The sequence below is a fragment of the Vicia villosa genome, linkage group LG6 (assembly GCF_029867415.1).
Source record: "Vicia villosa cultivar HV-30 ecotype Madison, WI linkage group LG6, Vvil1.0, whole genome shotgun sequence".
Classification (NCBI taxonomy): domain Eukaryota; kingdom Viridiplantae; phylum Streptophyta; class Magnoliopsida; order Fabales; family Fabaceae; genus Vicia; species Vicia villosa.
In genome coordinates this window covers 10,361,153-10,386,132 of record NC_081185.1, presented here as the reverse complement: position 1 = coordinate 10,386,132, position 24,980 = coordinate 10,361,153, and the positions used below count along the sequence as shown (strand labels likewise).

Below are 24,980 nucleotides of genomic sequence, written 5' to 3'. Positions count from 1 at the left end.
TGCCACTCTAGATGGCGCCAATGTTGTAGCCAAAATCAAGGTTTCTCCTTTATGGCGCCTATGTATATATTTTGTACATAGGAGCCATATGGGACGACTCCTATGTGTTAGGGTATTTTCTATAAATATACTCTCAACCCCCTTTCATTTTTCACACATTTTCTCCACCATTTTATCACATTTTCTCTGATTTTTCTTGTCATGGCAGTGTTGCTGATTTTTAAGAGAGATGGTCATGTGTTTTTCTCAGTTGTGAAACCTCCGATTAAAATGAAGTTTTGGAACATTCATTCCATGGACCATATGAAGAGGTTGTTGTTGTGCTGGTTAGACGGGGAGTACGAAGCTGGTGAAAGCATTAGACGAATTCAGAGGCAGAGAACGAGGATGTCAATCATCACAGAAAAACCAAACATTGGTGGGTTGAAGTTAAGAACGACGCTGATGTCATGATCATGATGCATGACACAGAAGACATCGTTTTGATGATTGTGATAGCATGAAACTGCAGTTGTTTTAATGTAGTTAATTTACGTCCGTGTTTGTTGTTAAACATTGTTTGCGTTATTGTTGTTGTTTAGAGTCGTTTGTGTTGTTGTTGTTAGGTGTTGCTTGTGTTGTTGTTTAATCTTTGTTTGTGTCTGCTCAGTTGTAACACCAATATGTATCAGGAATAAATAAAGTCTAGTTAATTTCACAAAAGATAGTACAAATACATGACATACAATTATTGGTTGGTGGAGGTTGTTCCACGATTAGGACAATTATTTTATTTTTTCCCGACTTGACGACAAATGCTACACTTTCTTACCATTTTTTCATGATCATCCATTTCGGTTCTGATACGCGTGCTGTTGGGTCAACCCTTTTTCTTTTGCTGCATGTTGTCATTTTGCCAAACTACCTCCCCCTTATAGGCAGGCCAGTAATCCTCCATTGTCATCACTAGAAATGCACTGTTGTATACTCCGAGCAAGGTGTCTGTCTTGTAAATGGGAGATAAGATTGCTATGACATCTCGGTGCGTATATGAACATGCTTCTATGACATGGGAGCAAGGCATGCGAAAGGCTTGAAACTTTCCGCGGTCGCACCACCCTTCTTCCAGCAGAACCATGTACTCTTTTCTCGGTAGACCCTCATTATGGTCAATTGTTTCTTTGACACTGAAGGTGCAGTTGAATCGGTCGAAAGCTGTAACATGATGGCTGTTTGCTTTAGAAGACTGTTCTTTCATAAATTTCATGCAACTTTTGTTGAATAGTTGTCCCGATTCTGAAACTGCATTCCACCGCTCACCTCTTTTTGCGAAAAGGGAAGTTATCCTAAAGTAGGTTGATCTCACCAAGGCAGTAATTGAAAGGTGTCTAATGCCCTTAAAAATACTGTATATTGACTCCACAAGATTTGTAGTCATGTGCCCCCATCGTTGCCTGTTGTCGTAAGCCATAGTCCACTTCTCTCTATCTAGATTATCTATCCATCTGCCTGCATCCAGATTTGACTTTACGATTTCACGTCGATAATGTTGGAACGTTGGTTGAGTTAATGGATACCCAGCATTGACAAGATTCTTCCGAAGAACCTTATCCTTGATCCCCCGCATGAAATTTTGCGCAATATGTCGAATATAGTAGACATGCGTTGAAGGTGGGTCGTGCCAACCGTTTGTTGGATTCTTGTACGCACTCTCGATGGAAGCACGCCTATCTGAAGTCAAACAGAGCCCAAGTTGGGGAGCAACATATGTCCGGAGATTTCAGAGAAAGAAACTCCAACCCTCAGCAGTTTCACCTTCCAAAAGAGCGAACACAACTGGAAAAATACTATTGTTTCCATCTTGAGGAATACGACCCAAGCGATCCATTGATCACATAGGAATCACTTTACCGTAGCTTCCAACAACAACAATATGACTACACCACACCCCAACCAACAATGCATTTTTACCTTGGCAGTTGCTACCAACCATATATGGCTACCCCACCAGCTCGACAAAACTTTGAGGACATGGAGAACTGACTCTTTGACAATAGGATCGAAGAGTATATGGACAACAAGCACATGGAGGGGCTATTCCAAGGCCCATCTTCCCAAACACAACAAGAACCTCAAAGGAGTAGGGGTTGACAACGTGTTCAACGAAATTAGGTAGCGCCTAGGTGCAGAACTGTCAATCGTTACGGTAACAATAGACATTAGAATATTTGTAATATTTTTTTAAAAAAATTGTAATGCAATACATATTTCCATATTTGTAATTATTTATTTAATATTTAATTTTATATAAAAAACAACATTAAAAAAAAAACAAATGGACATCGGTGCCACCTATGTATAGGATACCCCAAAGTTAATTAGGCAGTTTTTTTTCAAAAGATAATCTTTCTTAAAAAAATTTTAAACTTGATTATTTGAACTTTTTTCCACTAATTCTATCTTAAAGCCGTGTATATATATATGGTCAATATTATTAGAATTTTAAATTCACCATCAAACAAGACTAATTTGTAGGAGGATTTAAATCCAAACTAATCAAACAAATCTAAAAGTATTTGGATGTCAATTTGTAAAAATTGAGGAATTCGTATTCTGGATTGAGTTTTTCAAAACCGCACAAAATTTATTAGGTTTAGTTTAGTAGTTTTTATTTTTTATATTAATATGATATATTACATTAATTTACTATAAGTTGATTTTTAGTTTTTATATACAATTTATTAATTTAAATTAATCTATATTATGCTTTTACTATTTCACATGTTTCAAACATACTCGATGATTTTTATTTTCTAAATTTAAATTATAATATATTAAATGTTTTATTTTAAACCAAACTTAATCTTTTACCCTATACTTACAATATTATAAAAAAGGTTAATTTGTATATCTTGATATTTACAATTTAATTTAGAATAAATTACATTAAATTAAATTCATATTGATAGCATTTAAAAATAATTACTCAAATCAAATATTAATTTGAAACTTTAATGAAAAAAAATTTGTAAATTTTTTAAACAAAAATATGTAATACTGTAAAAATCATTGGTAGAACACCAACACTACTTTGTAGCATAGATTCATAGCGAAGGAATATAAATTTTAATACAAAAAGTTTATGCTCTCTACTAATACAAAAAGTTCTTACGAAATGTAAGTTCCAAAGCTAAGTAAAAGTGCATATTTTATTTTCTAATTAACAATCATAGTAAGAAATTGTAACTCATTATACAAAACAACAACACTGATTTTCAAGTTGAGAATTACACTCTCCACCTTTTACATATCCCTTATTGATGCAATCTGTTGGACAACTGGGACTACACTACTCTCATGAATATAGATTGGCTTTTCAACTAATGTTCGAGTCTCCAAACTTGTAACAATTCCTGCATCAAATATTTTAAACAAGTAAGTTATTTATCTAAAAAAAGATACTACAAAAAATAAATAAAAAATTCTTCTTACCCGATATCATAATAAAACTCATGCATAAAACAACAAGAATATAAGAAGATTGATAGCTTTGAGAAGTCATGTTTTGGATTTCACCTTATGTGTTTATTTTTTATTTACAAGACACTAACTTTACTTCCATTATATAGGCAGAAAATTTGTCATATATGGTAATAAATATTAATATTTTATTTCTCTTTTTTTTTTTATGAGATTAATATTTTATTTCTGAATTTAACTTCATCATTCCTATTCATATCCGGAAGTTAACTTCATCACTAAAATCCATAAACTAAAAGTAAATATTAATCATAAATTAACAATATAATCAATTATAATTTCAACCAAATTATTTTTAAAAAATCACAATAAATCGAGAAAAATTTTAATCATCATAAATTTGCCGCAATATTGATTGCGGTCCTTGTTGAATAAAATAAATATATATTTTTAATTTAAAAACGATGATTACGATATTGATATCGGCACCAGTCAAAAGCGTTTTATCGCATCCGTTTTTGACACAAACCTTTTTTTAAACTCTGAATATACGTTTCAAACAATTTCTTTATAAAAAAGTTAATTAATTTTTTTATTTTATCCTCAAATCTCCAACTGACAACTTTTTTCATAATAAAAATCAAATTCATCCCTTTTATTTATTTCTCCAATGAAATCTAAATTCGCCTCTTTTGTTGTTTTCTCATGTGAAACTCCAACATTATACCAAGAATCTTCTAATAATACTTTCCTACAAAAATTTTCACCGGGATATATCCAATGTATGATTCATTAATTTTATAAGAAAATGTTATTGTTTTAATGAAGGTGATAAAGAAATAGATATAAATTAATTTAAAAACCTGTTTAATAAAAATAAATAATTTCTTTTAATAATTTTATAAGCAAAAGTGAATGGAAACCACCCAAAATACAAGAAATGTGATAGAAGAAACCAACAAGTTAATTTTTTTTTTCAAATCTTTAAAAGTTATCTAAATTAATAAAGGGACTAAAACTGTATTCAAGAAATAAATTAATAAAGTCACGAAATTCGTTAAACTTGCAAAATTTGGTATTTTAGAAGATTTTCGTGTGCTATGCTACAAAACGTACATAAAGTTCGTTAAACTTGCATACATTGGAAGTTTTTCGTGTGTTATACTATGTAAAAGTTACAAAGTTCTTTAAACTGACAAAATTTGGTCTTTTTAAATTTTTTTCATGTGCTACACTACATAAAAGTCACGAAATTCGTTAAACTTACAAACTTTGGAATTTATTAAGATTTTTGTGTGCTATACTACGTAAAAGTCACGAATTCGTTAAACTTGCAAAATTTAATCTTTTTGAAGATTTTCGTGTGCTATACTACATAAAAGTCATGATATTCGTTAATCTTGCAAACTTTGGAATTTATGAAGAGTTTCACGTGCTATACTACATTAATGTCAGGAAGTTCGTTAAACTTGCATACATTGGTATTTTGGAAGAATTTCGTGTGCTATACTATATGAAATTCAAGACGTTCATTAAACTTGCAAACATTGGTATTTCGGAAGATTTTCGTGAGCTATACTAAATAAAAGTCACGAATTTCATTAATTTTGCAAAATTTGGTCCTTTTGAAGGTTTTTGTGTGCTATACGACGTAAAATTCACGAAGTTCGTTAAACTTGCAAAGTTTGGTATTTTGGAAGATTTTCGTGTGCTATACTACATAAAAGTCATGAAGTTCGTTAAACTTGAAAAGTTTGGTATTTTGGAAGATTTTCGTGTGCTATACTACATAAAAGTCACGAAATTCGTTAAACTTGCAAAATTTGATTATTTTTAAAGATTTTTGTGTGCTATACTACATAAAAGTCACGAATTTCGTTAAACTTGCAAACTTTGGTATTTATGAATATTTTCGTGTGCTATACTACATAAAAGTTACGAAGTTCGTTAAACTTGCAAATTTTTTGTCCTTTTGAAATTTTTGTGTGCTATACAACACAAGAGTCACGAAGTTCGTTATACTTGCAAACTTTGGTATTTTGGATGATTTTCGGGTGCTATACTACAAAATATTCATAAAGTTTGTTAAACTTGCAAACATTGGTATTTTGGAAGTTTTTTGTGTGTTATACTGCATAAAAGTCACAAAGTTATTTACACTTACAAAATTTGGTCATTTTGAAGATTTGCAAGTGCTATACTACTTAAAAGTCAAGAAATTCATTAAACTTGTAAACTATGGTATTTGTTAAGACTTTTGTGTGCTATATACTACATAAAAATCACGAAGTTCGTTAAACTTGCCAAATTTGGTCTTTTTGAAAAATTTCTTATGCTATAATATTTCATAAAAGTTACGAAATTCATTAAACTTGCAAACTTTGGTATTTATGAAGAGTTTCATGTGCTATACTACATAAATGTCACGAAGTTTGTTAAACTTGCAAAGTTTGGAATTTTGAAAGTTTTTCGTCTGATATACTACATCAAAGTCAAGAAGTTCGTTAAACTTGCAAATTTGGTCCTTTTGAAAGCTTTAGTGTGCTATAACTTCATAAAAGTAACGAAGTTCGTTAAACTTGCAAAGTTTGGTATTTTTGAAGATTTTCGTAAGCTATATACTACATGAAAGTCACGAAGTTCGTTAAACTTGCAAAATTTGGTCCTTTTGAAGGTTATTGTGTGGTATACTACGTAAGAGTCACACAGTTTGTTAAACTTGTAAAGTTTGGTATTTAGGAAGATTTACGTGTGCTATACTACATAATAGTCACGAAGTTTGTTATACTTGAATACATTGGTATTTTGGTAGTTTTCCATGTGTTATACTACATAAAAGTTAAGAATTTATTTAAACTAAAAAAATTTAGTCTTTTTGAAGATTTTCGTGTGCTTTGCTACATAAAAGTCATGATAATCGATAAACCGACAAACTTTGGAATTTATGAACATTTTCGTGTGCTATACTACATACAAGTCACGAAGTTCGTTAAACTTGCATACATTGGTATTTTGGAATATTTTCGTTTTCTATACTACATAATAGTCACAAAGTTCGTTAAACTTGCAAGTTTGGTTTTTTTGAAGATTTTCGTGTGTTATACTACATAAAAGTCAAGAAGTTCGTTAAACTTGTAAAGTTTGGAATTTTCGAAGATTTTCGTGAGCTATACTCCATAATAGTCACGAAATACGTTAAACTTACAAACTTTTGTATTTGTGAAGATTTTCGTGTGCTACACTAGATAAAAGCCGTGAAGTTCGTTAAACTTGCAAAATTTGGTCTTTTTGAAGATTTACGTGTACTATATACTATGTAACACCCTTCTAAACCCCCGCGGCAATTAAAATAAAAATCAGAGTAAACATAAAACAAGGGTGCCACAATTAATAAAAATAATGAAAACCATAAGTCGTTCGTCATGCTTTATTAGGAACGATTCACAAAATTATCAAAATACATCATCAACACAGCGGAATTTCATTCAACGGTATCGTTCCCCAGTGTTACAAATCAGAGCATGACTCAACACGGACTACGGACTAGACTATGAGCTATCCTCACCAAATCAAGATGTCGCTACTCCTTAATCTGAAAATATCAACATGTAAGGGTGAGTCTCATTCGAAATTAATAAGTATTATACAGTCATAAGTAACAAGACATCATAGCATTATCATTCACCCAATCACAACATGTATTCAGATTTTATAACAAGTGATCACACACCAAAATCAAATACATCACCAAGTACAATACACGGTCATTTGATCATACCATATTATCATGCACATGAATGACCGACACTATGCATGTGGTACCATACATGGGCTAAACCCATCCAACTGATCTTTCATCATCTAGATACAGTCCAACCGACACAAATTCCGCACAATGGTAATTATGCCCACCATCTGATCCACAACATCATCGGGATCCATCACCAAAATGCATATGAATGAATGTACACATATGTCATACTTATAACATCACCGATCCGATGCTTCGCATCGTCTCATTACAACTCACCATTTCATCACCAATAAGCATGCACATGTATTAACAATCATTCAGTCATATCACATATAATCATGTCAAAACAACACCCAAATCAAAATGAAATTCAAGTGGCTACACCACCACAACAACAACACATTGTTACATTCACACATATATGTACACAATGATATAGTCCATTAATTAAATTAAATCAACATTTAAAATAAACTAGGGCCACTGCCCATTTCATCAACTTATCACATAAAGCTTTAAATTAGCTTCGCAACACTCAAAAGGGCGCTCAAAACGGATGTACAGTTTGAAAGTTAGGCCCCTCAGAAAATTTGTCAAAAATTGGAAGCTATGGGTCGACACAAACCCCCTTCAGGTCGACGCATTGAATTTTCTGTCCCCCTCGGGTATGCGCATGCTGACCCTATAGGTCGACGCATGCTGTCACCCAGGTCGACGCAAACTGATACTTAGGTCGGCGCATCTGACGCTTAGGTAGACGCATTCTTCGCAGATGCATAATTTTTCTGCGATTTTAACATAATTTTTCTCCCAATCTCATCCAAATCGTACCAAAACAGTCTCATACCAAAAACTCATCAGATAGCATATTATAATACAATTATAACACGTTTTAGAAGTCATCTAACACCAAACCATTCATCAAATTCATCAATTGGATCAAATCAACATAAACAACCTAAATTCCCCAAAACCCCAAAAACCAAAACATGCAATCGAACCAAACAACAATCCTAATCAGTTCACTACCCCTGATTATATAATAATCACTAACCCAAAGAGTCCCCCCTTACCTCTTGAGTCGAAACTTCGAAGGTCCTCTTCTTCCTCTTCTTCTCCTTTTCACGTATCTTCTCTTTTTCTCAGACTTGCTCTTTTGCTTCTAACTTCCTCTTTTCCAATTTCCCTTATTTTATGAAAAATAGAAATATCTCAATAAGGCTTACATAGTTAACACCTCCCTTTTTCTAACCACTACACTAAGCCCAATTGTTTATTTCTACAATATTCTTCAATAATTTACCAAAAATGCCAATTAATCCAATTAAATAATTTAAAATTTAATTAAATTAAATAATGGAAAATATGGGGTGTTACATACTACATAAAAGTCACGAAGTTCGCTCAACTTGCAAAATTTAGTCCTTTTAAAGATTTTCGTGGGCTATACTACATAAAAGTCACGAAGTTCGTTAAACTTGCAAAATTTGGTATTTGGGAAGATTTTCGTGTGCTATGCTACAAAACATACATAAAATTCGTTAAACTTCCATACATTGGAAGTTTTTCGTTTGTTATACTATGTAAAAATCACAAAGTTATTTAAATTTACAAAATTTTGTCTTTTCAAAAATTTTCATGTGCTACACTACATAAAAGTCACGAAATTCCTTAAACTTACATACTTTGGTATTTATTAAGATTTTCGTGTGCTATACTACGTAAAAGTCACGAAGTTCGTTCAACTTGCAAAATTTGGTCATAAAAGTCACCATATTCGTTAAACTTGCAAACTTTGGTATTTATGATGAGTTTCATGTCCTATACTACATTAATGTCAGGAAGTTAGTTAAACTTGCATACATTGGTATTTTGGAAGATTTTTGTGTGCTATATTTGATAACACGATTTTATATCGTATATTTAGCTTAAAATCCGTAGATATTTATAGCATTTTCCGTTTATTATGTTAATTTATTATGATATTACGCGAGTATTTGCTTTGTTTCAGGTTTTACACTCTAATTACGACTATTTGCGAAAAGGAAAGAAAATGGAGCTTAATTGACCAATATTTATGCCTAAAAGATGAAAAAGGAGTGCTGAAGTGAAAGAGGGGTGCAATTAGGACCCAAAGGCCCAAAGGAGACGAACCAGCCCAATGAAAGATCAAATGTGCGTGGCCCAAACCACACAAGCTAGTGGAGACGCACGTCTCCAACGTTCCAAAGGCCACGTCACCAAAAGTAGACGCACGTCTCCAAGCCTTCCTACATCTTCTCCACTTGAGACGCACGTCTCAAGTCAGTCAAGGCTGCTTCCTGAAGAAACGGAGACGCACGTCTCCACACCCAGTCTGCAAAATCCCCACTTTTCACGCAACGTCACAGCAAAACCTCTCCTATAAATAGGACCTGTTATCTCACTTCCAAAGAGTCCGATTTCCTGCCAACGAAGTGCTGCCGAAATTGTACCGCGAACCGTATTTCTTTATTCTGCTTTCATTCAAACACTTATTTTCTCACAACGATTTCTACACTGGAAATTGTTGTGAACTTTTTATAGATCTAGCCTTACGTTAGATTTATCGCTTTTATTTCCTTGTTTTATTTACTGCCATTCCAAGAACGATCCAGCCAACCTGTGGTGGAAGTTCAGTACTTGAAGATCCAATTATCATTTATTTAATTCAGGTTTTTATTTTACCACCTTTATTTATATTTATTTGCATGATATATTGTATGCCATTTACTATGCCTATTATTATGAACCGAACCGATTTATGCATATTTAACCATATTAATATGTCTGGCTAAATTATTAAGATATCGGTATGTAAAGTAAGTTAACCGTAGGGATCCGAAATAAATTGGCTTAATTATGTTTTATTAACTATCACTTGTTTTTGGTCTGTGTGTCTAATTTAATTAGTAAGTCTTAAAACCAATAGAGCGAAAGTTTGAGGGGTTAAGACGGTCAAAGGTTAAAATCAATAGAGCGAAAGTTTGAGATCTTTAACTGGATAGTAGACATAGGACATTAGTTTTAAGGATTGCGAAAGCGTATTAAAACTAATTAGAAGTTATTTATTTTCAAAAATTGTTTTTACACCCGAACGGGATGGCGAAAGCGTACGTTAGGGATATTAGCATGTTCCGAGTCAACAGAGCGAAAGTTTGAGATTAGGAGATTTAAATAGATAACAACTTCATAAAACGGGCATTTTATTAATTACGTTGTTTCCAAAAAGCTTTTCTAAAATCTAATGGGATGGCGAAAGCGTACATTAGGATTAGGACAGTAATCTAAATCAACAGAGCGAAAGTTTGAGACGAGGATTTTTAATCAATTGAATTAGTAAAGATTTTTAATTAAATTATGCAAAAGCCAATGGACCTTCGGATCACCTTAAGTTAAACGAAATACATACTGATATCTGTCTTTTATTATATTATTCATTTCTCATAATCACTTTCCCTTAGGAACAATCGAAATATTAGTAGCCCTAGCTTTACATAGTAACCTTAGATAACGGTAGATCGATTCATAGTCCCTGTGGATTCGATATCTTTTAAAACTACACGACACGACTGTGCACTTGCAGTTATCAGATTTATAGACACGTAAAGTCGCGATCAAGTCTTTGGCGCCGTTGCCGGGGACTATTTAAGTCGATATCGTAACTCACTGTTACACCGTAGAGACTAGGACAATTCTTCCCTTTCTTTCTGAACGATTGTATGCAAAATACTCGTTCACAAGGAGGAGATTTAATACAACGAATTAACGAGATCGAACGTTTCATTAACGTCAAACGTCGAGCTCGCAATCTTCCCGAAGTAGCACCAATTCCGATTAATCAGGAATTGATTTTTACTGATCAAATCAATCAAATTATCCCGAAGTTAGAGATGGCTGCTATTCGTCCTCTTAGAGACTATGCCGCTCCTTCGCGCGCTGAACCGCATTCAAGTATCGCACCACCTGCGATTGAGGCAAACAATTTCGAACTCAAACCTTCGCTGGTCCAAGCTGTTCAACAGAATCAATTCTCTGGAAGCCCTGTAGACGACCCCAATCTCCATTTATCCGTGTTTGTGCAATATGCCGACACTATCAAAGCCAACAACGTTAGTTCCGAAGCTATTCGATTACGTCTCTTTCCTTTCTCCTTGAGAGATAGAGCTAGAGCGTGGCTTCAATCCCTGCCTTCCAATTCCATAACTACGTGGGACGAATTGAAGAGAGTATTCTTAGCGAGATACTTTCCGCCTAGCAAAACTGCTATGCTTAGAGGTCAAATCAACAGATTTACCCAGAAAGATAACGAATCACTCTTCGAAGCTTGGGAACGTTACAAGGACATGCTTAGAATATGCCCTCATCATGGACTCGAACCATGGCTGATCATCCATACTTTCTATGGTGGTCTCTTATATAACACCAAAATGACTATAGATGCCGCTGCTGGCGGAGCATTAATGGACAAACCCCACGATGAAGCATACAAACTCATAGAGAACATGGCACAAAACCATTACCAATGGGGTGGAGAACGAGTCGCTCTAGAGAAAGCCCAAACCAAAGGAGGAATGTACGAAATAAGTGGTATAGACCGCGTTAACGCTAAAGTAGACGCTTTAACTCAAAAGATCGAGAACTTAACCATCACTCCTTCAGCCATCGCTGCTGCTGTAACACCTAACTGCGAGATTTGTGGATTGACTGGACATGCAGTTGCCGAATGTCAACTCTTGACTGGAATCCCATCTGATCAAGTAAACTATGCTCAAGGAAACCCTTATTCTAACACGTACAACCCTGGATGGAAAAACCACCCGAACGTTTCTTATAAAAACAACAATGCGTTGTACGCACCTGGACAAGCACCTGCTGTACCACCTAGCTACCAAAAAGCGCCTGTAGCTGCTCAAAACACCCCTAGGAAGTCAAATCTAGAAATCATGATGGAGAACTTCATAGCTTCCCAACAACAAACCAATAAGGACTTCCTAAATCAAAACATCCACAATAGCGAGCAACTAAAACAACTATCGAACAAAGTAGATGCCTTAGCTACTCATAACAAAATGTTAGAAACTCAAATCTCACAAGTAGCTCAACAACAAGCACCTACTGCTGCCCCCGCTGGCACGTTTCCTGCTCAACCTCAACCCAATCCTAAAGGACATGCGAACGCGATAACACTACGAAGTGGAACGAATTACGATGGACCTATTGATCCTAGAACTCAAAACGCACCCATGTCACAACAAGAGCCAAAGGAAACCCAAAAGAAAACAACTGACGAACAAACTGCTAAGACTGATGAGAACAATAACGAAGTGGAACCTGAAAAAGAGAAACCTTACGTTCCACCACCACCTTATAAGCCACCAATTCCTTACCCTCAGAGCTTAGCTAAATCAAAAACCGAAGCGCAATTTAAAAGATTTGTAGAACTTCTGAAGCAATTAAACATAACCATACCATTCACAGAAGCCATAACTGAGATGCCTTCGTACGCTAAGTTCTTAAAAGAAATCTTATCAAACAAAAAGAAACTCGAGGATAACGAAACTATAACACTTACCGCTGAATGTAGCGCTATCATCCAAAATAACATGCCTCCAAAACTGAAAGACCCTGGTAGTTTCTCTATACCATGCGTAATAGGAAAAACCATCATAGAGAAAGCCTTGTGCGATTTAGGAGCCAGTGTTAGTTTGATGCCTCTTTCGACCTGTAAGAAACTCAATCTAGGTGAGCTTAAAGCAACGAGAATGTCTCTTCAACTAGCTGACCGTTCAGTCAAATACCCTGTAGGAATGTTAGAAAATATCCCTGTTCGTGTAGGTCAATTCTACATCCCAACTGACTTCATCATAATGGATATCCAAGAAGATTCTAACATCCCGATCATATTAGGAAGACCATTTTTAGCAACCGCTGGTGCAATTATAGATGTCAAGCGAGGAAAGCTTACTTTCGAAGTAGGAGAAGAGAAAATAGAATTTATCCTTTCCCAATTCCTAAAAGCACCTTCTATAATTGACACATGCTGTTCTGCTGACATAATCGACGAGTGTGTCAAAGAAATAAAATCCGAACCAAATAAGGAAACTGAGATCCTAAGAATTCCTATGCCGCCAATTCTTGAAGATGACAACTGGCGTGAGGAATATCAAGATAACCACCTGAGTGAATGCTTAGCTTTAACTCCCGATCCTATACCTGGACCGAAGAAACCTGCTATAGAGCTGAAAACACTTCCTACCGATCTTAGATACGAATTTTTAGACGAAGAACTAAACCGACCAGTTATAGTGAACGCCAACTTAGGACGAACCGAGACTGAAAAATTACTTAATGTCCTAAGAAAATACCCGACCGCTTTAGGATATAACATATCAGATCTGAAAGGTATAAGCCCTTCTCTGTGTATGCACCGCATTATGCTCGAAGACGATAGTAAAACCTCTAGAGAACATCAAAGGCGGATAAATCCTATTATGAGCGATGTGGTTAAAAAGGAAATCCAAAAACTGCTAGAAGCCGGAATAATATATCCTATATCCGACAGTAAATGGGTTAGTCCTGTTCACGTCGTACCAAAGAAAGGAGGAGTTACTGTAATCACAAACGCTAAAGGAGAATCTGTAGCACAACGTACCCAAACTGGATGGAGAATGTGCATTGACTATAGGAAGCTAAACAAAGCTACCCGAAAAGACCATTTCCCTTTACCTTTCATAGATCAAATGCTCGAACGCCTAGCTAAACACTCGCATTTCTGTTATCTGGATGGATACTCCGGATTTTTCCAAATTCCTATTCACCCTGACGACCAAGAGAAGACCACATTTACCTGTCCTTATGGTACATTCGCCTATAGACGAATGCCTTTTGGACTATGCAATGCACCCGCGACCTTCCAAAGATGTATGATGGCAATATTTGCCGACTTCCTAGATGGAATAATGGAGGTCTTTATGGACGACTTCTCTGTCTGTGGAGGAAGTTTTGAAACATGTTTAGAAAACCTTGAAATGGTACTTAAACGATGCGTAAGCGTAAACCTAGTCCTTAATTGGGAAAAATGCCATTTCATGGTTCGACAAGGAATTGTACTTGGACACATCGTATCTGATAGAGGAATCGAAGTTGATAAAGCAAAAATTGAAATTATCGAAAACCTTCAACCTCCCAAAACCGTTAGAGAAATAAGAAGTTTTCTAGGACACGCTGGTTTTTACCGACGCTTCATTAAGGATTTCTCTAAAATAACCAAACCGTTAACCGAATTACTTATGAAAGACGCCGAATTTATTTTCACCGATAAATGCACTGAAGCATTTCAAACGCTTAAACGAGCATTAATCTCTGCGCCAATTATGCAACCTCCCGACTGGAATGAACCTTTTGAAATAATGTGTGACGCGAGTGATTATGCTGTAGGAGCCGTTCTAGGGCAAAGAAAGGATAAGAAACTACATGTCATATACTATGCGAGTAGAACCCTAGACGAAGCTCAGATGAATTATGCCACGACAGAAAAAGAATTATTAGCTGTCGTATTTGCATTAGACAAGTTCCGTTCTTACCTGGTAGGAGCCAAAATAATCATATACACTGACCACGCCGCCATTAGGTACCTCCTAACCAAAAAGGACGCCAAACCAAGACTTTTGAGATGGATCTTGTTACTACAAGAGTTCGACCTGGAAATTAAAGATAAAAAGGGCACTGAAAATGTCGTAGCAGATCACCTCTCTCGATTGGAAAATCTAAAACCCGAACAAGTACCAATTGACGATGATTTCCCTTATGAAAGACTCATCGCCCAATTAGAAGCAAATGAATTCGAACCATACCGTCCAAACTCTGAAACCGACAAATTAGCAGAAATAGCTTTAGCCCGATCTGACACACCTTGGTATGCAGATTTCGTAAACTACCTAGCTGCTGGTGTGCTTCCTCTTGATCTAAGTTACCAACAGAAGAAGAAATTCTTCCATGACCTAAAACATTACTATTGGGACGACCCACTCCTGTTCAAAAGAGGCCCCGATGGAATCTTTAGACGTTGTGTACTTGAGGAAGAGATAAGAAGCATAATAACACACTGTCATTCTGCACCGTGTGGAGGACACCATAGCACATCTAGAACCTGCGCCAAAATCCTTCAATCAGGACTCTTCTGGCCCAACCTGTGGAAAGACGTTTATTTTGCTGTACTAAGCTGTGATAGATGCCAACGAACCGGAAACATTTCGAGACGTGATGAAATGCCTCAAAAAGGCATTCTGGAAGTAGAAATATTTGACGTCTGGGGAATAGACTTCATGGGACCGTTTCCGTCATCGTTTGGAAATCAATATATACTCGTAGCTGTCGATTACGTTTCAAAATGGATAGAAGCTATTGCTTCTCCTACAAACGATACCCGAGTAGTTATCAAACTTTTCAAAAACGTCATCTTTCCTAGGTTCGGTGTGCCAAGATTGGTAATTAGCGATGGTGGTTCCCATTTCATTTCAAGAATACTTGAGAAACTCCTTCGAAAATATGGAGTGAATCATCGAATAGCCACACCATACCACCCACAAACAAGCGGACAAGTAGAAGTATCTAACCGCGAAATAAAACAAATATTGGAGAAAACTGTTGCTATATCTAGAAAAGATTGGTCAACCAAGCTAAATGAAGCTTTATGGGCTTATAGAACAGCTTTCAAAACTCCAATAGGAACTACCCCATTCAAACTCGTTTATGGAAAATCATGCCACCTACCGGTAGAGTTAGAACATAAAGCCTATTGGGCCATTAAGAACTTAAACCTAAACTACACTGCCGCTGGTGAGAAACGACTTCTAGACATAAACGAATTAGAAGAACTCCGACAAGACGCTTACGAAAACGCCAAAATCTATAAAGAGAGAACGAAAAAATGGCACGACAAGCGTATATCTAGGAAAAAATTTAGCATAGGCGATAAAGTACTTTTATTTAATTCTAGACTAAAATTATTTTCTGGTAAGTTACGATCTAGATGGTCTGGCCCTTTCGAAATAACTAACATATTTCCGAGTGGAGCGATAGAAATCAAAGGAGAAACCGTCAAGCCTTTTGTCGTAAATGGGCAACGTCTTAAGTATTACCATCATCTCGAACACGATGAAAACATCGAAGTTTTTAAACTTGACGAACTGCCCGCTCTTTCGAAAAAATAGTTTTCTATTTTTAAAATCGTCGAGCTTACGACATAAAACAAAGCGCTTGGTGGGAGACAACCCACATTTATTTACTCTTTTATTTTATTCTTTTATTTTATTTTTTATTTTTATTTTTTATTCTTAACTTTTTATTTTCATTTAGATATTCCGTTTTTAATTATTTTCATTTTAATTTATTTTTCCATTTTTCCTACATTTTATAATAATTATTATAATTATAACTGTTATCTTAATTCGAGAAAATATTTCCTTTTTATAAGTATAATTATTATTATAACTTGTTACTTAATTTTATTTCATTTACTTTATTTTATTTAATTTTATTTTTAAAATAAACACTAGCCTAGTTCTAACTTAATCTTAATATTTTCAACTTCTAGGTTTTTCCTTTAACTACTAACTACGATGCAAGAAGTTGATAATATGGAAGTTGTGTTCCGTGGTAGAGGACAAGAAGCAAGATTTAATAAGCTGGCTGAAAGACACATGGATTTGACTTGCTATCCTCACCAACCAACTATGGTGAAACTTGGTATCGAAGAAAGCGTCCTGCACCTGGTTAACCAAATTGGTTGGACTGGTTCTCACCTGTTCCGCAAGTTTAGCACTTACCGGAAGCTCACTCTGGAATTCTTGAGCTCCCTGACCTATCTTTGTCATACCCCAAATTTGTCCTACCCTTTAAATTTTATCTGGCTTAGGCTCTGCATTCATGTACATACATCACTTAGGTCATAATCCATATCCATGCATTCATATCATTGGTACTACTCAAAAGACTAGCAAGAAAAAGCTTTCTTGGCAGAGGGTTTCCTACCAAATGCGTGGATCTGAGGTGTAATCATGTGGCTCTATGTTCATTGAAGACTTCTTGGATTAGGGTTTTCCCATTCTCAACTCGATGCATTGACGGGAGTGTACAAGCTCGTGATCCATCTGATCCTCTTAATCAGGGTTTCTTTGACCAAAGTCAACCAGTTGACTTTCTGGTCAACATTTAATCAGGAGTGGATTCTATGAATGAGAAGCTCTCATACTGACTATGTGGATGTGTTTGTTTGACTGGAAGAGATTTAATCGGGAATTTCATCAATAGTCGGAAAAATTAGAACAGTTGACTTTTGGGTCAAAATCAGAAGGATTATTCAAATATTGACTTTTGGTGGAAAATCGATCGAGAAAAGTCAAAGAACGGATAAAATCGGGAGTTTGACAAAAGTTGCACAAATAGAAAAAAATCAAAAATGGAAAGTTTTCATACTTAGAAAATTTTGGCCTTTAAAAGCTTGATGAACAGCTCACTTCATCACCAATCTACACGTGGCTAATGGCATTTTTTGGAGAAATTTCCAACATCAAAGTTGTTCCTCTCATGGAGGAGAACAACTTTGTAGTTGGACACTTTTTCATCTGAATCATGGTTGAAGAGTTATTAATGTTTGAAGTGGGAGATTTTCATTTGAATCAAGTCATGAGGCTGGGCAGATTGCTGGGCACGCGTGAAGCAATTCATCGAACATGTGGTGTGCCATAATGAAACCAATTCTAGAGCAATTCAAGAACCCTAAAAATGAAAACTTGGTATGTATCCACTCTTTTCCATGTCCTCTACTTATTGAAGCAAGAATAAATTCATTTGAATGAGTGTGGAACAAATTACAAGGCCTCAAAGTGGTGATGACACAAAACGTCTCGTAGCACAAAGCTGAGTCAGAATCCCAAGTCACACGCATGCATTTGATCAAACACATGGTGTGTTGACTTTGAAGCCAATTTTATAGGTCTTCAAATTTCCATTGAAATCAATATTGGTGCCAAACTCTTCCTTGCTATGCTCTCTATCCAACAAGCTAATGTACATTAGTTTTGGTGGCATGATCAATAAGATACAAAGCCCTAAAGTTGTGCTTTAACTAAGTCACATATTGGCTACAAATGGGAAGTCAGGATAAGTCACATGCGTGCCCCAAACCTATTGTGTGTCACCATGTTTGTGAGCGATTTTCTCATGTTTCCAGGCTTCGTTTCAAAAGAGTTCCAACATGAATTTTAGTCTACCTTATACCCTCTTCATTTTGAGCACAAATTTGAATTAATTGGAGAATCATAGCTAAAGATATATGGGCTTAAAGTAAGCACCATGGGCAGTTTGCGAATGCTAGGCAAGAACAAAAAAACTCTGCAGCCAACATATGATGAGGAATGTCATTACAAACCATGCACAATACTGAAGCAAGAAAGGCACGTGAAATGCTTCGATAACTACACATGTTTACACCTTAAGTTGAGGAAAGCATTCACTACACTACACTACACTCATCCATACCATAAACACTCATGCATACACACTATATAACCCAAGATCCTTCACAAAACAACGAACACACTTCATTTTCACTTTTTCAGTTTCAAACTCTCTTCTCCTCCTCTCATCTCTCATTCTAACAACCATCATAACAGAATCTTCAACAACCTCTAACCGTTTTCGATTGCCATAACCACCATCTTCCTCATCTTCATCACCTTCACCATTCAAGCTTCTCAACCTTCGTCAATCTCCATAAAATCATCACCTCCATAACCGTTTCAATCATCATCATCATCAACTTCAATAACTCTCTCAATCATCATCAAGAACTTCCAGCTGCTTCAATACGCTGCTCATATTATCATCTTCATCAGCACCACAACTTCATCCCAGCTTGGAACAGGTCCCCGTCGCATCAAAACCTTGAGTTTATTCCTCAAAATGGGATCAAGAATCTGAACAGGTAAGTGTTTCGAGTCTCTTGGCATGTTAGCGAAGGATGAATATACTGTATGCACGTAAGATTTGTTCACGGTGTTATGCCATCGTTTGAAATATTTGTCTTTTGAATGTGGTTCAATTCGTGTGAGTTATTCAGTGTTTACGTGTTTGAATCGCGTGATTAAGTTCTACGTAGGCTGAGGATAACGTTGACGTTTAGATCTCACGTTTGAATGGAGGTTCATAAGGTTAGGGTTTTGAAAACACCTTCGGTTTCAGAAATAGGAGAAGAATTAGGGAAAACTAGTGTCACATTTGGATTCAGCATGCGAAGACGAGTAGAAAGGTGTGAGCTTTTATCATTTCTGAAAAAATTTGTATATCTCCGCCGTGTGGTGATCGGAGACGACGACCGGAGGTGCTCCTCCGGCGTCTGTGTGTGTTTAGCTCGTTTCTGCCCCCAGGTGCTCACGTGGCAAGACGACATTAGTCCTCCTCCCATCTAATTGCTAGTCTTGTCTTATTCATATGATTGGGTGATGAAGTGGAACGTTGTGATTGGCTTAGGCATCTGTTTTTGTCATGTAGTGAGTTAAGTAACCAGACCCAATTGACATAATGTTCACTCTTTTTCATGTTACGTTTAATCACATAATAATCACATGCAATGAGATAAATGCTGATACAATAATAATAGTGGAATAAAATGGGAAGGAGAGTGAGCGTTGGGCCACGCGCTATGGGCCTTGCCTTTTTTTTTTCTGAGTCACACCCCTGAATCACTAACGCCAACGCAGCCAGTTGTATTTGGGCCCTGAGCGCTTTGCTCTTACCACCCCCTGAATCAGGCCCAACTTTGCTTGTAATTAATTTTAGTTCATCTCCAAATTACTGATGCACCCCCCCTGGCAGCTTGGTTTTCATGTTAATCTTGTTTGGCTTTTATCTTATTTTTCAACTCATATTTCTTCTTAAATCACATAAAAAATGTATAAAAATGGTTTTAGGCATTTTAAGGTATGTAAATAATTGTCTTGATTTTTGTTGATTTTTTAATTGTTTTCGATACCTTTAACAAATCATTTCTTTGACAATATACTTGTATTTTTTGCTTTGATTCATTTTTGTAAATAATTTTGGATAGAATTTTAATTGAATCCCTTTTGTTTGCTTTATATGTTCCTTGATGAACCGTGTAGATTTTGTCTATTATTTTTTAGTGCTTTTATGCAACATATTGATTATTAGACTTAGATTAGAACAACATTAGATAGAAAATAGGTTTAGTTCCCTTTCTCATCTCTTTTTCTTTTCAACTTTTAAAATACTTAATAAATATCGATGAAGATCATACCGTTACTACATTTCATAGTAGGAAAGAAATGATTGGGGCGTAGGCCCCAATGTATGTTCTTTTCTACTTAACGGAGAAGAAATGATTGAGGCGTGAGGCCTCGGTGTATTTCTTAACCGTTATTTAGAGAAACGATTGTGGCGTAGGCCTCGATGTGCATTCTCTAAATATTCATAAAAAACTTCTTTTTGTATCTCTTTTACTTAGCGAAAAAGAAATGATTGAGGTGTGAGGCCTCGATGTATTTCTTAACCGCTATTTAGAGAAACGATTGTGGCGTAGGCCTCGATGTGCATTCTCTAAATACTCAAAAAACAAAAACTCTTTTTGGTATGATCTAAGTCACAAACAAAATTCCCTTAAAAAACACCAACCAAAAACACTTAAAACACTAATAAATGGTCGGATTTAAAACAAAGTAAGGAGGTGATGCGAGACCTTGTAGTGGGTTCTCGTCATCATGGAATTACCCTAAAAGACACAAACCAATCTCTCTTTTTCTTCTTTCTAAGGGCATGTTATCTCCGCTCTATTGCATCCTAGGTGATCCCTTATGCAAGAGCGCGAGCGTTAACTCCGCCCAACTAAAAAACACAAAAACAAACAGAAAATCTTTAGCCGAGCTACGGTAACTCTGATTCCTGAAAAGGATACGTAGGCAGCGGGGTAGGGCCCGTGCGAGTACAATTCTTTATTTTCCCTACATTTTGCATTCATTCGCATTTAGACATAGACATAGTTAGACACCCTTTAGATAGAAACAGACATAGGTGGATACCATCGAGTACGATGGGCGCGAGGGGTGCTAATACCTTCCCCTCGCGTAACCGACTCCCGTACCTTGATTCTCTGGTCGCAAGACCTTGTTCCTTCCTTTGTTAGGTTTCCTGGTATTCCTTTCCCTTATGGGATAAATATATTGGTGGCGACTCTGTTCATTTTTCGCGAGCGTGCGACAGCTGGCGACTCTGTTGGGGATGTTGATAGACCTGTGCTGGTCCATTCTTAGTGAGTCGATCCTAGCCTTTGTTTGTTTCTTTTATTGGGTGTTTATTTGTTTGCTTATATGTTTTCATTTTGTATATATGCTTGCCTATCATGTTTATTTCTTGCTTGCATATCATGTTTACTTTCCGCATGCATCTGGACTATATTATGGGTCCCCGTGGGGGCCACATATTTCCTCTGTTTGCAGGTTGGGTGGGATGATTCTATGAGGTAAAAGGCCCAATACCCAGGCCATGAGTGATACCTTAGGAACTAGGAATAGAGTGGCCATGACGGACAGAAGACGTATGTCTAATTGATCCGATCATGTATCTGTCATACCCCAATTTTTGACCTAAGATACCACCTCATATCATTGCATATGCATCATTTGCATCTCTAACAAATTGCATAGCTTGTGTTTGTTACTTGTGCTCAGCAGGGTTTAATCAAGAGATCACTCATCAGTGCAAGAAACAATCAATTAGGGTTTTGTTCTCCCTTCATTTCAAATGAATCATCTTCATCAATAATCAACATTTGGTCCTCAGAGATTCATTTCAACAAGCTCAACAGCTTTGAATCGACTGAATTAGGGTTTTGACTAAAGATAGCATACTCCTGACTTTTGCTCAGAGATTGACCTAATGGCTTGGGACATGACCTCAAGACCCCAAGTGCATCATTTTGACCTAATCCATTGGCTCAAGACATCTCCTACACAAAGATTGATCAACAGTGAAATTTCAAATCCTCAGATCAGGGTTTTTGAACTATCAGGGACCAAAATCAGGGATCACATTTGGGAAACCCTAAAAACCCCCAGGGGGTCAATCAAATGTTTCAATCATCTTTAAATAATCCCTATGACAATATCCAATGGAAATTACATCTCAATTCAAGATCCACAGTCATCAATTTCATCTGGTCGACAATTAGGGTTTTTGACCTAATTCACTGAATAACTGACTTTTTTAATCAGGACATGGTGCCACAACTCAAACCATGGCTCAAAATCCTCTAATGCCTCAATATGATCCATTAATACCATTCATATGGTGAGGATAGCCTGTTTCATTTGAAATCTCCAGAAACGCGATTCGTCTGAAAAAGTCAACTGTACAGGATCACCATTGACTTTTGGGGAATTTTGGTCAACCATGACTTTTGAAGTTTTGAATCATCAATATATGATATATGAAGTCATTTGATCAAGAAAAATCAAGAAAATCAATCAAGAATCAAAAAGTCAAAAGTTTGACTTTTCATACTTAGAAAAATTTCTAAGTGTTTTTCATGGTTTTTTTCCAAACTTTGAAAGGGAATTTCTCCAAATTTCACCTACAAACTGAAAAAAACTTCCAACATGAAAGTTGTAGATTTTGATCCAATAAACAACTTTGACACATATAATTTTTTTCCATAAGATCAATCATTTAAGAGATATGGAGCTTCAAAGTTGGTATCTTTTGAAAACTTCACTTAAAACCTCATTTTTCTCAAAGTTCATGGATCTTTTTCACCCACTTCCTTAAAGATCTTGAAGAAACTTTCAACTAGGCTTTTGAAGTGTGTAACATGAGCTTTCCAAAATGATCAAGAGCATGAAAAAACATGGAGCATAGCTATGGTTTTGAATTTTGTCATTAGAGGTCCTTATGCTTGAATTTTCACCATTTTCTCACAAAGTTCTTACACTATGTGACCAATAATGCAAGAAATGATCAAATGAAATTATGCAAGTCAGATTCTTATCATAAAAGATAAGATTGGAGAGAATATTATGGCACTTGAGTTCCTTAACCATGGTTAAGCTTTGTAATCATTGAAAAAATATTCCATGCCATCTTTTTCCACAAAATTCAATCATAACTTTTCCACTTGTTTGCCCTTCAATTCAGTACTCCTTGCCTATAAATAAGAGAAGGAAATCACATCCAAGAGGACACCAAAGCATTGAAAAGCTTGCTTTCTCACTTCTTACCTATTTGCAAGTTCTTTCCTTTTTTCAAAGAAGTTAGAACTTCAACTTTCAAATCTTGAGAGTTCTAACTATTGGTGTCATCCAAACATATTCTAAACATTATTTTGAAGTTGTTTGAACCATTAAACCATCACAAAACTATCCAAAAGTCAGTTTCATCACAAAAACTCCATGAGTGCACAAATTGAGCCTTAAACCTCCAATTCTCGATTTACTCGTGTATTTACCAAACTATCACTTCAAACATCTTCCATACATCAATTAGAAGTGATCCAAACATCTGGAACGTTTCTGGATGTAGAGAAACACCATGGCCGTTTTCAGTTTGGAGCCAAAACAGGTGGAGGTCTGTAGAATGATTCAAGAGGTTTCAAGCAGGTTTAAAAGCATCAACATGATCCTTGAACGTTCCTGAAGCTATTCCAATCAATCCCAAGCCTTGAAGGGCCCAGAATCGAGCCCCATAGCACACGGTTTGTCAAGAACAAAACCAAGTTCTAATTCATACTTGCACGCACTTTAAACTTAATTTGATTACATATTATTGTTGTCTATATGCTCTGATCATTTCTGGAGTTTTAATTGGATTTTAATGGTTGTTTGCAAGATATGCCATTTTAGGGTTCTTGAAGCTCAAAAGAGGGGTTTTCGTTTTAGGCGAAATTTCAGGAAATTAATGGTTCCATTGGGTTCGTGAGATCCATACGAGCTCAACCATGTCTTCATAATCAATTTCCATTGCTTGTGTCACGTTTTGCTATGTGCAGGGGCTATGGCTACGGATAAAATCCGTAGCTAAATGTTTTAGCTACACTTGCAGGGTTCTAGCTACGGAGAGAGGAAGAAGATGAAGAGGTGGCAGCTCCTCATTGGAGGCCTTGCGCGCGTTTGGATTTGAAATTCTGACCATTCTGGTGTTTCTCAGTCCACGCGCCTATGATGCTCTCTCAACCATCAGCCATCAGATCTCATTTAAACTCTCATCCAACGTTCAGAAACACGCAAGCTCTCCATAGACCATCAACTTTACCACACAGGATCATATATTAATATTTTCTTAATTAATTTGTTTTTCTTTGCATAATTAATTAAAAATACTTTCAAAAATCCAAAAATCATTTTAATTTCACTTTTAGGTTGATAAAATATTTAATTAATTTTTGACATGAAAATATTTTATTTTTCTTCATAATTAATTTATTTTGTTAATTAATTAGTAATTGTGTGAATATTTGCTATTAATTAATATCAACCAATCAAAAACTCCAAAAAAAATATTTTCTTTTTATATTTAGATTTATAATTGTATAATCTAATTTGTGACATAAAAAAGAATTATTTTTCTTGTTAAGTTTAATTATTTGAATAATTATTTGTTTAATTATCTTATTAATTAACTTAATTCCATTAAAAAAAAAACACACAAAAATATCTTCTCTTAGATTATTTTCTTTTGA

General features: G+C 35.7%; 1 non-coding gene across 1 annotated transcript; it reads right to left on the bottom strand.

The window, feature by feature from the left end:
• Positions 1 to 11,499: 11,499 nt before the first annotated feature.
• LOC131615312 (small nucleolar RNA R71) lies at positions 11,500 to 11,606 on the bottom strand. Its single transcript, XR_009287734.1, has one exon. It is a non-coding gene; the product is annotated as a small nucleolar RNA R71 (small nucleolar RNA).
• Between the last annotated feature and the right edge of the window lie 13,374 nt (positions 11,607 to 24,980).